Source organism: Vidua chalybeata, chromosome 3, assembly GCF_026979565.1.
Source record: "Vidua chalybeata isolate OUT-0048 chromosome 3, bVidCha1 merged haplotype, whole genome shotgun sequence".
Classification (NCBI taxonomy): domain Eukaryota; kingdom Metazoa; phylum Chordata; class Aves; order Passeriformes; family Viduidae; genus Vidua; species Vidua chalybeata.
In genome coordinates this window covers 60,644,769-60,657,881 of record NC_071532.1, presented here as the reverse complement: position 1 = coordinate 60,657,881, position 13,113 = coordinate 60,644,769, and positions in this window count along the sequence as shown.

Genomic DNA, 13,113 nt, shown 5'->3' with positions numbered 1-13,113 from the left:
AGACTTCAGATACTCAGAACATGAAGAAATAAAATCCAGATACTGTGTACTTAATGAGAACTGGACCAAGGAGAAGCACATATTTTCAGCTTTCAGCCATTTTCCCTCTTCAGAAATGACAAACACTGAGAAAAGACCTTTTGTATCTGTTTCCTAACAGATACAAAAACATACAAAAAAAAAAAGAAAAACCTTCAATGTATATACTGCAATATGATAAGTACAATCGTAATTATTATAATTTGATGTATCTATTTTTCAAGTGGTGTTTATGTCCCTGGTTTCTCCAGAAAGCATAATGCTTTTTAACTTCTTGATAGGTGGAAAGCCAGGAGACAGAACACCTTTGGTATTCCAGGACAACATTCACATCTATGTGGAGGTTGCCTACAGCAACTAATAGTATGAAGTTCCTTTTGTCTCACAAAAGGGAACATTTTAAGAAACTTGCTTGTGCTTTCTTGCTTTTTTTTTTTTAACTGCCAGAGAAACATGACAAGAGTTAGACTGAGATTCAGTGGGAGTAATAGGTAGCAGTCAAGACCAAACTATAAAGTAGCCCCAGAGATAAACCAGTCATTTATCTCTTGTACACAATAATCCTTTGGTGAAACACATTGCTCTCAGTAAGTTACAGACATCAGAAGCCAGGACCTGGAAATACCCATTAGTACATTATTGTCAGGCTGGATCCCAATATAGTTTTGCCTTTGAGAAAGGTGATGTTGGCTTGCTCTTGTCTGTGCCTCTTGCGTGTTGAGACTTTGGACTCTGACAGTGTCCTGGGAAGTTGCTAATGTCTGGAGCCTGATTTTCAGAGAAACTGTGCATTATAGAGATGTACATTTTGCCAAAAGTTGTGTGTCTTTCCCTTTTGTAATGTCCTTGTATTGCTCAAGTAGCCCAAGCAAGCACCAGGTACTAAGGTAAACTTGTACTTGGATTGTCCAGTGGTTATTCTGACACAAAATGGGAATTCACATTAATCAAATCACTGCTTGCTCAATGCTTTAGGGATGTAACATTTTGCATAGCATCAGGTGTACTTGACTCTCATGGTCAGTTGGTCACATCCTTCTCCTCCATTTCTGACAAAGCTATCTGGTTTCACAGGCCCCACTGAAGCCCATAGAGACAGAATGACCACTGCTGTGTAAATAGCATCACCAGGGTAAATCTGTAAACATGCAATGTTAGGAGGTGGTCAGACCTGATACTTCCAATACCAGACCATAGTTAGTATCTCTGCTATGATCTAAGCATGCAGAAATGAGTCATTGCTGACCTTGAACTTGGTAAGCCTCTGAGCTCACAGGAAAGAAGATTTACCTCACTTTGCATTAAAAAGATTCTTAATATTTGCATAGTCACATGAAATGCAAGGTGCAGGATGCCTCTTGGTCGGATAAATTGCACTGGAGCATTTGAAGATTCAGTAGTTACACCTTGTTTTGATCATAATAATCCCATGCACACAAATTATGATCACTGTGTTTGTTCGTCTGACACAATGCAGTCCAAATCTTCCCTGATGCCTCCAAAAAGTACTCAACTACATTTGTGTTTCTTACATTAAAATGCATGTCTCTTAGTGTTTCGATGTTTTAAAACAATTACCCAGGAAATTATTACCCTCCTACTTTATTTCATCTATCCTATTTTACAAGGCATCTTTTTTGGAACCCTACCTTGGCAGAATACGAAATACACTCTGGTAATCTAAGACAGCAGTTCACTTCCTGAAACAAACTAATCCACTTAAACACTTCTCAAATAAATCCAGGGATTGGGAGCACTAAACAGGATAAAGGTCTAAGCAATAGGATTCTGTGTACTGCATTTGCATTCTTTAATTATCATCTTCTTTAAAGGGAGAGAAGGTACTATTTTGCTAAACAAGATAGCTGGCAACCTTAATAAAAGTGTATAATACTAATTTCCAAACAGTTTGGAGGCTGCTCCTGAGCAGATGTGCAAGTCCAGCCAGTGAACTTCTTATAAGCAGGACTTTTACATATATATTTCAAGAGCAGCTTTCAGCTATTTTTTCCCTGATATTGTTGTGCTCTTTGTTTGACCCTAAGGAACTGCTAGTATTTCCATTAGTCATTGGCAAAACGCCCGTAGACTTCAATGTGAGTTAAATTTGTCTGCAGAAAGAGACATGTCATTTAGTCTGTGGTTTGGTCTCACATTAACATGTGCTGCCCACTTCTATGCAAAACAAAATAACAAGCTTCTAAAAGGAAAGTTTGTTCTTTTTCATGTGTGTTTTCTAACCACACAAGTAACAAATAAACATGATAATTTCACTGCTTGCAAGTGAATGTCTAGATCTTCTTGAAAACGATATTTCAGAAGGACCATGTGAACCTATAGGGCTCACTGAGACCTAGGTGCTAATTCCATGACTAAGCTGTGTTGAAGTGACTCAAAGAAAACTGCAAAGTGACATTCAGTGGCTTACCATCTCTCACGTCAGTGAGTGGCCCAATTCCTCTTTTTTGTGTGGATATGCCCCAAGGCATCTGTAATCCATGTTAGGAATTAACTTTGTGTTGGCATAGAGTACCACAAAAAAACCCCTCTGCCCAGTCTGCAGCAGTGATGACAAGAGCTGGTGTTTGTCAGAATACGAAAGGAAGGTGATGGAGAATAGTATGAAATATGCTCTGTGTCATTTCATAATTCAGGGGAAGTTTCTTATGCAAAACACATTTTTAATCCTATTTTGAGAGAACAGAATGGTATTAGAGACCATTCCAAAGCATAGCTAGAGGCAAAGCAAAATTCCCCTTAATGGATGCTTGAAAAGTCTGAGATATACAATGTTTGGAAATAAAAAAAAAAAATTAAATAAAAAGAAACAAGACTAAAAGCATATAAAATGATGCAGACAGAAGTTAATCAGGAAGACAATAAGGCAGTTTCTTGAAAGGAAGTTTTTAACCTGGTTTTTTTTTTTTCCAAATGAAAGAAAAGCAGGTTAAAAATGTATATTTTCACCATATGCACAGCTAACCCATTTTTCCATTAAAACAGACTCCTCTTAATGCAGAAAGGCAAGTTAAGTGTATTTACAGCTTAAAGCGGTGTCCAGAATTGTAACAGGACAAGTATGCAGGGCTCAAATCCCAGTCTTGGTGGGAATGCAGCTATAATGGGGGATGTGAGAGGTAGGTTCAATTTCCTTCTCTACCATACAATCAAGTTTGGCCAGGGAGGGACGAAAGACAATAGCTGGGTAGATGCTGAAACTTGGTTTGGAGACCAGAATCCCACACAAATTCTCTAGAATTACATAGTTCAATGCCTTTAAAACATCGGTCTCTCTGTGCCTCTGCTCTCCAGCTACAAAGTGGGAACAATGTCACTGTACCCCAAACAAAACATATGAAAGCGACAACCCATCAACATGCACAGATACATACTCCTGTGATTGACACTCAGAGAAACATTATCTCCAGAATGAATTAACTCATGTTCCTACTTCTAGGGGTTATTGTTGTTATTTGGTTGTGTTGTTTTCCTTTGTTTTTTTCCTCTCCCTCCCAAAAAGTACATGAAACTGCTGTCTGCTGCCAAGGTCTAGTTGGGCTTGTACTGCAGCTGCAGCCCTACTCCTGGAGGAGTTTAATCAGATGCCAGAGTGTCAGGAGGGCAGAAGCAGAGCTTGATGACTCTTTCCTGCAGATCAGCATTCTTCTTTCTGCCTCTAATCTTTAAACTTCAGTAACTGAATCTATTATTTTTCTCCAAATGGGCCTTCACTGACAAAGCATCAGACAGGGCAGCAGAAGTGACCTCAGAGTGAATCTAAGTATGAACTATTGTCAACAATGTGGTGTTCTTTTACTTCCATATTCTGCTATAGTGCCGAAACTACAAGTCTCACTGTGCAATAGTACAATTTTATCAAAATGGAATATTGGTTGCCTAGCAATTAAAAATATTGGCAACAAAATATCCATGCTTATGGCTATAGAAGCAAACATTATCTGATTTGGTATAGCTGCACACTCCAAATGTGTTTGATATAACCAGTACAGCAAAATTCAGAAGTCAGGAGGTTCAGAGCACAAAAACACTATTAGATTCACAGCAGAGGAGACACAAAAGGGATGCAGCACTTTTTGACTGTATCCTGCAATTTATACTGATATATAAATCACATAGCAAATATCAGAAGATGCAGTTTGGCATTATGTCTGACCATGCTTGAATAATCAGGTCAGTCTTATTTGTTACTGTTCCAATCTCTCTCAAATACTAGCTTCCTTGTTTTATTCTTATTCATACAGGCCTCACAACCATCTGTGATTTGGCAGCTTCTACTGAGTCAGAAAATGTCAGCAGGAAAGGGGAGGGGTGATTAAAGAGAAGAGACAAAAACTTTTTCAGCCCTCTGCTTGCCTGCCTTTTTAACATTCTCTGTGTGAGCTCTGCTGGCAACACCTACAATTCCTTTCTTTCATTAGAACATCTGATTGTGCTAACAGGGGCTGCCCAGCACTTGATTAAAGATGTGTTCTTAACCAAGAACAGTGCAATTAAATGTGAGAGTTGTATGGATCCAAGACCTTAATCAGGGGCAGAAGAAAAAAGTATTGCACATTTAGAACCTGATGCATGGAATCTGTTAAATCAAACTGACAGTCACAGACCAGTCCAGCTTGGAATCCAATATGCCTTATATGGTAAATTCAGCAACATTTTAATAACTATCCACTAGCTTAACAGTAAGTTATTTTCATGACAGTGCAAGTGCAGTTCTTTTCATGCACTCTTTTTTTTCCCAGAACTAGGACTAACACTCAGGAAATTTTGCCAAAGCGTAATTGGGTGATATTTGTTAATCAAAGGAAAGAATTCTCTTTTTGTCTGTTCAGGTCCTTCTTTCATGGCTTGTTTCTCACAAATTTAGTGATAGGAAATGCTAGCTAAAAGATTGATCTTAAACACTCAGGGTATGATCCAAGATAGAAAGGACTTCTAATGATCTCAGTGGATTTTGGATTTGTTACTATTCCTTCTGGGCCAAAAAGAAGTTCCTGTTGTCTCTCTTCTATGTCTGCAGAGTGACTAACATACTCTAAAGAGAACAGTCAGCCAAAGAAAGCATTATTATAACCATTGTTTTGCACAAGCTGTGGCCCACAGAGCCATGAAAGTGCCTCACTCACTCCAGCAGAAATAAGCAAGCCCTAGGTCCCTATATGAGAATCTCACACAGTGGTTTGAGCCAGATCAGCTAAGGCAGGTCCTGGTAGATCAAACAAATGACAACATGTCCCCAGAGTCACAGTCCCATAATCCATCTTGATACTGTTTCTATTCTCTGGATTGAGAGAGAAAACTTACTGTAACATGCAGTCATTAGACCAGACATATACGTACAAGGAGGTGCCATAGGAGAGCATACATCCATTTTGAGAAAAGACTCTTAAGATTGTAAATAAAGATTTATAGAACTATTATTTGATTTATAGAACTATTTGCCCAATTGCTACACAGTTTGAAATGTAGAATAAGCTTGACAGAGTTATCAAATTACTTGGGATAATGGCCAAATCTCTAAAAAATTCTTTCCTTGCTAATCTATGAAAGCAAATGCAGACTGTACCCAACCAGTAAATTGCTCCCTGTGAACTGCATCTAGGCAGAACAAAAGGTACCTTCTCAGTCTTCAATGAGATCTATTGTTAATACAATGTAGTTCTGGCTGTTCTGTCTTTGTAACAAACCAGCCTGCTGCAGTATGTGCCCAGGAACACCTTCTATGCTGCTTCAGGCCAGGACGGTGCATTATCACATTTGACCAATTTTGCTGGGCAGTGGTGACAGAAAGTCTTCTGCACCACAACAAAGGCATGTTAATGGCAGAGTAATATCTTTGGACTGGAATAATGTTGTGAGCTCCAGTGAGCCATCACAACAAGCACAATTGTTCTGACTCAGTAGCAGAGGTCACCTCTCATCAGTTGCCTCCTTTGCCACTGCAGAAGGCATTCACCTTCCCAGGATGAGCTTTTGGAATGAACCACAGAAGTTCCTTACCCAATTCAATGTAAAATCAGCTGGGTTTTCCCTTCCTCAGCATTAGGTGGGTTGACATCCGTCAGAGTGTTTGGCCTGTAAGGTAGGTGCAGGTTTCACCATTTCCCTCTTCAAAGGGCAGTAGAAAAGAGCACAGCCCATCTTACATTGCTACAGCTGTGTCTGCTCCAATCTTCTGCGTCAATTCCTTCCTCCCACTTACCCCCAGAAAGTCAAGAGTTCCCTGCTATTTCTTTTTCTGCTTCATTTTCCTGCACTTCAAAACTGGGATTGTTAATGCTTGCTCCACAGGACTGCAGGAAACCCTAAAAGGGTGCAATGATCTAACATCTCATATCTAGCATGCTTTCACACTGTAAGCTGCTTGTGGAGAGAAGAGTGGTCTTCCCAACCTCCAAATTTATTACTTAGCTGGATCACAATCTTTTATTCTACTTCCAAACAAAGTGTAGTGATCAGAAGTACTTTGTGTGTGATAGCATTAAAGAATTTTGTGCATCAAAGCCTGTCTGAAATGATGGAGATGGTGACTATCCCCTCCTCTAGATCCAACCTAAAAATAAAAGCTGTGTGTGTAATGAAAACCAAATTGTCTGTGCCTCTGCCAAAGAAATAAGAAAACCAAGAGTGGCATTTCCTTACTCCGGACCTGCGGCAGCTGGCCTCTCTTATAATGTGGAAAGTCAGTGGTGGGTAATATCACAGTCATGAAAAACAGTTTTAGTCAGAAGTGAGTGGGTGTGTACACTGCTCCAGAAAGAGAAGTTGGGTTTTGGGCTTTTTACAGTGTTTTCAACAAGTAACATTGTGAGTTTCAACCTCAAACAACCCTAAACTTGCTGTGGGTGTCAAGAAGACCCTTCTTCCTGCTGCCTTTCTTGGTTGGTCTTACAGGCTAGTGATCACCAGTGTGAAATATTAGCAGGAAATTTTAAGCCTGCATGAAGTGTTGTGAGATTTATTACTGTACACTGCTAGTACTTATACATGCATGTAAAACTTGAAGTTTCTCTCTTCAGTCATTTCAATGTCAAACTCTGTGGGAAGCATCAGGACTGGCAGATTTCTCTCAGATTTGAATTTGATTTTGGATTTTAGGGAGGTTCAAGTAGCAATTAAAATAAACCAAAAGTCTGAATTTGAAGACAGTTCTTCTCTGATTTCAATACATTCCTGTCAGACACAGGAATGTGCCAAGTGAATTAACTGAATCCAGTCTTCCTGAATTGGGGAAATCTTCACTGTTAATTAAAGTCCTTTTGATGTCTTGAGAGGCTACCTAGAACAGAGGCTAGACAGAGTTAAAGGAATAAAGTAGGTATTTATTAAAAGGCCTTCAAAGGATACACCTTGGGCAGTAGAAGAGCCTGGCCAAGGCTACACCCAAGATGGATGCCAGGTGGCAAGTTTTCACACTTTTATAAGTTTTGGCCCATTTACATATTACAGTTAATTGTCCAATTACAGCTTCAGGTTATGAAGTCCCATCCTCCCAGTTTGGTCTCCTCAATTAGCTGTTTATACTTTTTGGGCCTGAAGCTGTAACGGTGTCCTTGGTTCTCAGGCTGGAAAAAGATTGCTTTGTCTAACCAGACTGTGAAGAGAACTTGCTAACACTTTATATGAAGAGAGTCATATACTAATGCAGTACAGAATCTAGAAAATATGAAAGCTAAAACTAAGGCATCACAATCTACAGCCTGTCTTTCTTCAAATCACAGGACAATGTAGGTAAGGGAAATATATATATGTATTCATATATATATATATATATATATGTATACATATATATATAGGTATATATACATATATATATGTAAAGGCAGATGCAAACCTGTGTTTGAGCAAAATGTCATGAGATGGGATTGGGACTGCTTTAGCTGAAAGAAATGATAAATCACTTGGTTCAACTTCCTACCCTAAAATGTCTCAACATTTCCTTCCATTGGGATTTTAGTTGGGATCCCAAGTCCAGCATAACACCCTTGCTTGTTCCATTTTAGCTAAGACTGACTATTAGACTATGTACAGGCCCCACTCTTGTTTCCATACAATGCAAAAACAACAAGGAAGCAAAAAAAAAAAAAATATCAGTGTATATATCCATGTGATGTGCACATATCTATGTGTATAGAGACATAAAAGGAAAGCAGGCACTTGGAATTAGTGAGCTTTGATTTTCTCAAATATTTCTCGAAGGATGACAGAGGTGATGGCTCCAGCATTACATGAGCCTGGTTCTCCCAGACATATCTAAATGTATACAACCCATGAGACAGCAGTCTAAGCCAAAATACATGCAGGCTGGCACTAAATGGCATTCTAGGAAAAACAGAATATCTAACACATAACTCATAGGAGGCTTTGCAAGCAGCATAATGCTACTTAAATCACCAGACCACTGTTATCTTCATTTCTGAATGTTTACTTTCATCATCCACTCTCCACTCACTACAGGAGAAAGAAGTTGGAACCAAGCTTAAAGAAACAGTTCACTTCTAAAAACCTTGGTGGGCTGACTGCAGATCACTTTGGCAAGAGATTTTTAAGCAGTTTTAAATTTGTCTTGGCCCTTTGTACATCTAGTTTAGCTTTTGACCAACTTCCAATAGTAAATGAGGAATTCCTCACTTTCTGCCCCAACTGCTATGGAATTTTGTTGTAAAGTGAATTAAAATTGCAGAAATCCATCCAAAAGGTGGTTGAAAGGAATACAGACTCCTGCACAGAAAAGGAAAAAGCTTTTCCCACACTACAGTAGAAAAAAGGACGCATTAAATTATTCAGTCCCAAACTGGTTTATGCAGTGCCTGTTGCAGAAAGATAACTAAAGCCATCTTTCTCTGTTTTCTCTCATCTGGTCTGTAGAAATATCATATGTTTTGCAGGTCTGGAGGGCTGTGGAAGAGAAGCTGGAAAGTGAAAAGAAGCCTCCATAGAACTATTTTTACCAAGCTTATTTCTCTTCTCCTGAGGTGGTTGAATGGATCCCCTTCTGATGGAAGGAGAGGGAAGGAAGGAGTAAAACTACAGAGAGGAGAAATAGAAGACCTTTGCACGGAAAATACTGTTAATCTTAAACTGACAAAGTCACGTCCATGTACAGGGAGACCAGTACAGCCATTTTTCCGTGACTAAGCTTGAGAATTTTTCTTATTATCTCTATTTTTACTACCTTTCTTTTCTTTTTTTTTTTTTTTTTTCTCCACAGTACAAGAGGCAAAATCATGATCAGACCTGTAAGGTAGGCTTATAATATTTTGAAGGAAAAGATGACATGCATAAGCACACTTCTTTCATTAAAAGATTTGATTGCATTTACTTACATGAAATTGGACTTTCAGAAACTGCTGGATCCCATTAAGTCACATGCTATTTTTATGTAAAGATTTCAGCACCATTCTTTGGGAGGAGTCTGTTTACATACAATATTAGACATCATTTTTCTGTATGTACTATGTATCTGACTGTGGTGCTCATATATGCAGTAAAGTGTCTTACAGCAAAATCAGCTTCACTGGATACTGTGGGACTTCCTGGAAGAAAAGTTCCTAAGATGTGAGTGCATGAGCAAGTGTTTGTGTGTGTGTACACAAAGATCTAAGAGTGTATGAACCAGTTTGTGAACTGGCTTGCTCAACTTACATCTCACTGTCTTACCTCCTTTAGCTCCTTTTTTGTAGCTGTAGCCAGCTACACTCTGAGTAGATATTTTGGCTTCAGAAGAACTCCTACGAAACTTCTTACCAGCAACAGCATGGGTAGGTCAAGTGTCTTCAGCTGAATTAGGGAAAAAAAAAATCCCAAACTCCCAAAACAATCAGAATATCTTCGTGGAAACTAGAAAGATCCTGCAAAGAAACAAGCACACCATATGTACACACATATCTGGCTGTGGTGTTCTTCCAACAATATCTTAAGCAGCTCTACATCACATATGGTACCAGAACAGCTCACCTGCTGCAGATATCTTGTGATACAGAAGAAAAATTCAGTATGATTTTCTGTGTCACCATGCCAGCTGGCAGTGTCATGTTTGCAGAGTTCACATATGACTGCAATTTTCTTTAATGACAGTCCTTTCCTACCGTGAATATGATTTAGAAATTATTCTAGCTGCAGTAAACTCATTTAGGGAAATTTGAGGGGCACTGGCAGAAGTGCAGGCCCATCTGCCACAGCCAGTGGCCTCCCTCCATGTGGAAGGGCAATCAAAATCAGACTCCTCAGCATTACAATCCCCGTGATACATTAGCAGGTTAGTAGAAGTCTAAGCATCCACTGAGATCTAATATTAAAGAACCTCTGGCTTTAATGAGTTGACTAGTCAAGGGATTTAACTCAACCAGTAGTATCAGTCAGCAAAGCTTGCTTACTTGCATTACATAACTTAGACATACCTGTGCAGGGCCTGCTCTCTTCCCACTGTTCATTTTGGGATTGCATCTACTCCATAGTAAAGGGAAAAATTATCTCATGTGATAGACCAGTATATTTTGGGCTTACACATTAGATAATCTGATCTTAAGATATAACATGTATGGACTCCCTACAGTGTCATTTTTCAGTGAATCTTAGCCATACACACACACAAACATGCACCACTAGGAGGAAACAAATTCCAGACCCTTTAACAGAAACATTACTGACAGCAGGTACTAGAGAAAAGGCATTAACAACATATTCACTTTGATCATGTTGATGCTTCAATCTCTCTTACCCCACGGAAATTCTGGTACAATTCTTTCTAGAGCAACATAGTGTCCAAGACTGAGCACCAAGATGTTTCCTATTACCATCCAAGTAGCAGTTGCATCTGGACAGGTTTCCTGTCTCCTGTTAATAGGCCCATCAATGTCTCGCCTCATGACTCAGAGATAACACTCTCCAAGAGCCAGTTCTGTTTAACAGGTGATTAAGAACACACCTTGTGACTCAAAATAACATCAGCCCATTGTGAGATGCTCCACCCAGGGGGAGAAGCTAGGCATTCCCACCTGGATAAATCCAGGAATTTCTAGAGAGAAAGGCAGCCTTTCCACAGGTTTCCGAGAAGACACAGCAACCACATCTGCCACTCCAAGAAGACTGCAGCCACTCCAATTTAGATGCTACCAGCACGCTGGCCAAAGCGGGTGTCAGGTTGTATTCTGACTTTGCCAGTGGTCTTCCTTTTGTATCATTGTGTGTATTTTTGTCTTTTGTTTTCCCTTTTCCCAATAAATTGTATTTCTGACTTGGAGTCTCTCACTGGTTTTGCTTTCAAACCAGAACACATAGTTAGCAAGGCACCCTTAGATATGAGGTGCCACGGCCACACAGCAACTGGAACAACTGGACACATCAGAAACGCGTCTCAACTGATACAAGAACTTTGCCAACAGAAGAGGTTTGAGGGAGAGGGTTAGAACTGAAGTGCAAAAGCAGTTAATTGTCATTTCAAAATGCAAAAGCACGAGTTTTGTATAATGTATGCCATTAACAGTGGATGAAGAAAGTGCATTTTCAGTAATGCAAAACAATACATCAACAGCTAATATATTTGTGAATGACAATAGTAATATCAGCACTTTCTAGAACAGCCTGTCCAAAAAATATTTTGTCTGCAGTACAGGTAGAAAGTCCTATGGTATGGCATATACATTCAGACCAATGGCAATAAACCACATAAAAGTACAGACTGCAAATCAAAGAGGGGTGGTAAGGCCAGAGGGAACAAGGGGCTTTGATTTAGTGCATTTAGAGCACCTTCCAGTGTAAAGACATGTACACAACTGAAGACACCACTATAAATGAGAAGAGCATTACTGAGAATATCAGCATGAAATGGTTAGAGTTCTGTATTACAGATCTCAAAGCCAAAGAAATTCTTTGCATAGCAGCACAGTGAGAATTATGTAAGTTCTTAGGCCTGCCTTTTGGATTGCTGTAGATCTTTGTTAATAGGCTGTTGAAGACATTTGGATACAAAATCCCCATTTTAAACCCCAATTTTTTAAATAGACAACTGGAGAAATAAACTGATGTTCTGAATGCTTTGGAAAATTCTATTACACCGGTTGCCAATCCTTTCCTACATATAACAGCCAACTCTCTTAGAGTGTGTGTTATAGTGAAGGACAATTGTGTTGTTGCTGGAAAACAAAGTCCGTTCCTTCAGCAACGTTTTAAAGATACATAAATCTGTCACTTATATTGTAAAGAAAAATCACCTAATGGAAGTGTACTCTGAGTTTGAGGAATGATATGCAGAGGTTTTGAAAGGAATTATTCTCCTCTACTCCTTCTGCCTCCAGCAGAGGGTCTGAGTCAGGCCAATTTTCTAGCCTCCAGGCAGCCTGCTCTGTTACATATGCAAGTAAGATCTAAAAGATTCTTCTCTGTAGGCTTCTACCTTGCCACACTCCTCCATAAAAAAGTCTGGTAAGATTATGGCTGTATGTCCTGGCATGAAGGAGAATGATGCTTTCTGTCAACTAAGTACCAGACATCTGATTCCTAGTGATGTCCCCATTTCAATGGGCAGCTGACTGTGTCTCCAGGGAGTTACTAAGACATGCAATAAAGAGAGACTAATTCAGAGTGCAAGTAAGAATAACATATGTCTGCATTAAGACTTCAGACAGGGTATGGAGGAGTAAAATTATTAAAACCTATTTCAGAAACAGGCTTACAAAGCTCACCACTTCCATTGGTGACACAAGGATTAATAGGAAGGTCAAGTTAGGCTTAGATCATTTGTGTTTCTTGCACAAGTCTGTGCATATGTGTAGATTTCCTTGTCAGAAACAACACAGGGGAACTTGAAAGCCCAAAGGAGCTTTTCCCCCTACAGCAAATAAGTGAATAAAGCCTTTACTGTGGTTCAATAACCACAGTTATGGGAACTAGAAAAATCACCACAGTCCACTGGCCCCATTAAAAGGGCAGTTGAAGAGAGTATTTAAACAGTGACAGTGGCAATTTTCTAAAGTAAGGCTTTCCATCTAGCCGTCTGCAGACCAAAATCACCAGTTTTGATACTTTTAGGCATCAGAACCAATGTCTAAAATTAGA